Below are 3,842 nucleotides of genomic sequence, written 5' to 3'. Positions count from 1 at the left end.
GCTCTAAAACGTGAATTTATGAACTCCTATTCAAGAACATACAGTTGCCATTCCTATTCCGGTTATTCAATATTCACAAGAACATTAACACAACGAATTCATGAGACTGGGAGAAAGCATTTAACATTTTTAATTTTATTCTGATCATATAAAACAAGGTGTTTCTTATGAACTCAATCATCAATGATGGCTTCAATAGCTTTTAGAGCGGCAACTGTAAGTATTGTTTATTTTATCAGCTTTTCCTGGATAATTTTCGCAAACGAGTTGATTTATCACAATCCGTCAGGTTTAATACAGAAAACAATGTGATGAGGTTTTTATAAAATAAATAGTTATATTTAGTATTGACACGTTAGTTTTTATGAAAGTCAAGGTATGAGACGTGAGTGGAATAATAGGAATTAAGCAACGAAAATAATGTTTTTCTACGAACGAACCATAGTCACAGCACTATATGAATTTTTTGCTATATGCAAGTGTACAAGACTAAACGCAACGGACTAAACAAGACAATATTCTATTATAAAGAGAAGAACTGTTTTTTTATTCTTCCATTAAAATTGTAATCTTAACTTATAAAAGAAGTTCATATAATATTTAATTCTGATTTAGAACTTCTGATTAAGACAACTTTAAGGTTTCAAGAAGGCAAAGACGCAAAGAGTTTGTGTAAATTTTAAATCTGATGATGGCGCTGTTGTTTCGCCGAAACGTAATAAAATAAACAATTTTCAAAACTTTTACTTCACACTTCGACTGAGACCCAGAAAAGATAAGAATATCATAACAATATCATTTAAGCCAGTTTTCATTCAGTAATAATTTTGGTAGCAAGTTAGATTATCTTTTATATCTAAGAAACTAAAAGTTGCGACAAGTCATTACATAAAAAGGTCGTTGATTTCTGTTGTGGCATATCGAATGTTTTTATGTTTCTCTATCTTTGACCGATAAAATAAAAAATGGCATATTCTTACCTGTCTTCTTGGGCAGAATTTTACTAATCTCAAAGTGACTGGATTTAATTAGCTATAGGTATTACCTAAATGTGGATATAATCTTGAAATTTAATTTCGCCAATAATTCTCGACACAGGACTTGTCCTATACGGAATCTTGATTTATGTAATTCCCATCAGCGTTTGAGCGCAGAAACACATTTCTTAGATGTTCGGTTCAAATTCAATTAAATTTCATTACCCCAGGATATATTTGGCAATTCCACACATGTCGGATCTGGTAAAGAAAAGCATTCAGCGCCATATGAAATTTGTGGGCGCACTATATAATTTAATTTGGTATTTCCGCAATTCCCCGACGTAATAAAAGATTCAGGTGCGAAAAATCGCTCCAATTACTTTTAATTGAAAATGTTTTGCCAACTTTCGCGCTAGCGTTGGAGATATGAGGATGTGTGCCGTATTTCCACCAATCTTCTTCAGAATTGCACGTAAAGAAAGCTTGTAAATGGACACCAAGACTATTTACCTTTTAAGCATCATTAATTCTAAGTATTTACCATTTACCGCTAAACTATTGGGTAAATAAGCCCTACTTCCTAGCGATCAGTTCAGTTAATGAGGTCTGCAATAATCCTTTAAAACCAGTAATAATTTCAATGATAACTGGGTATCAAATAGTTTTAATACAAATCCGAAAATTTACAAATATGGCTTAGGCACGTTTATGAATAGAATATCACGGTTTATGGCTGCGAATGTTAAATCACACTTTCCTAATAATTTTTGTTGGTTTTTGTGAGTTGGCTAATTGACTATTAGAAAATACTAGAGCTAACCTGAGACCCTAATGGTAAAATCAGACACCTTTTGATTTATTTGAGTCGTTTGCATGTTTTACTAAAAACGATTCATATACACACCAATAAATAGAGTCAATTATTTATAGAAGAAATCAATCTATGTTGGATTTTATCATTCCACATCATTTACACGCACTTTGGATAAACGAAAAATAAAACATTTGAAATCAAAGAGAATATTCAAGGAAGTTAGTCCATTTTCAATAATCTAAAAATCGAGCTTTTGATTATAGAAAGAAACGGATTTAGCCGATTTACTTGGAAAATTGGATCGAATTAATGATGCACCCCGATAGTTTAGTTCACGTTCGCGATGAAGATGGAATATATGTGTTTAGTGATATTAAGACATTTCGGACACGAGACGGTTTTTAAGAACGCAGTATTTTGTTTTACTGCAATATTTGAAGACGAGAATGGGGAAGGAAGCATTTACCAATAGCAAAGAAAATCCCAATGGGATGCTTCATTTTGAGGGAGTTAGAATTAAAGACGAGAGGAAATAATTAGGAATCTCCTATGTATATAGGATTACCTGTATTACCTACACCTGTATGGGGTGTCCCGTAAGCTCATAATCAAAAGGGTACTGCGATAGTCTTTGGACCAAAAGAAGACGATAAGACCTAACTTTTTTTAACAAAAAATGTCTGGCTCCTCTGTTATTGATAGTCAAAGTTCTTCAAAAAAATTATCTTTTATGAAATATCGGGAGAATGGTACGATGTATTTTAGTAAAACCCGCCGTGAATTTGTTCTTATGTAAGACTCATATTTTGATTCCGATTCAGCCGTTTTGGACAAGTGGTAAATTCTTGAGTGCCGTGGTACAAAAACTACCAGAACTTTTTAGTTGGAGGATGAAATCAACTCATTTTTTTTTAGGTTGATGCACTAATCATTTATTCACAATTTTGTGCTTTTTGTAAAATCTCGTAACATTCATAGTTTTTGTGAAAAAAAAATATTTCTGTTTCCTTGCCACTTACCAATGTAGACATTAACTGCAAATATCGTGATACGACGCATACAATCATTGTCAATCAATTTCACAAATTCATTTTGAATTACCTTTTCTAATGAAGAAGTGATGTCAAAGTATTAGAGTTTTGCGATGACAATTTGCGTGAAAGCGTACGCCTTTATGTGGCGTATATTTGCAGTAAATGTCTAGCATTGCTAACTGACTAGAAAACAGACATACGTTTTTTACGCAAAAACTATGAATGCTATAAGATTTTATAAAGAGCACAAAATTGTGAACAAATGATTAGTGCATCAATCTAAAAAAATGAGTTGATTTCATCTTCCAACTAAAAAGTTCTAGTAGTTTTTGTACCGCGACACTCAAGAATTCACCACTTGTCTAAAACGGCTGAACTCGATTGTTTCATCAAAATATGAGTCTTACATAAGAACAAATTCACAGCGAGTTTCACTAAAATACATCGTACCATTCTCTGAACTTTGACCATCAATAGCAGAGGAGCCAGACAATTTTTGTTGATAAAAGTTAGGTCAGATCGTCTTCTTTTGGTCCAAATAATATCGCAGTACCTTTTTGATCATCAGCTTACGGGATACCCTGTATAAAACAATTAAATAAACAGTATACTTATTTTATTGTTAGCGTTTACTAACAATAAAATAAGTGGTTTTTACAAAAACACGTTCCCCGACGTTTTGGCAACCACAAAGTGAACGAATACAAAAGTTGAACAACAGTGGCAATTTCTATGGTGGTTCTAAATTATGAAGCTTCAAAAATATTTCTTCTGATTATCCCTGATTGCACCCACCAACGCCAACATTTCCATTGCTTCTTTCTTCCAATTGATCAATAAAATGGTAACAAATTACGTTTCTGAATTTTTCCAACGAATTGCGGATAACGTTTATCTCTATATTCTCGAATGATCGTAAAGTCGATGAAAAAAGAAGACATTTGCATGAGTTATTCATCCGAGCCTCTGATATCACTTTAAGATGAACAAAGTCTTGGAATATTTTATCCTTAA

This window comes from Dendroctonus ponderosae, unplaced genomic scaffold (genome assembly GCF_020466585.1).
Source record: "Dendroctonus ponderosae isolate FM_Combo_2020 unplaced genomic scaffold, Dpon_F_20191213v2 Dpon_F_20191213_435, whole genome shotgun sequence".
Lineage (NCBI taxonomy): Eukaryota > Metazoa > Arthropoda > Insecta > Coleoptera > Curculionidae > Dendroctonus > Dendroctonus ponderosae.
This window is presented reverse-complemented; position numbering follows the sequence as displayed.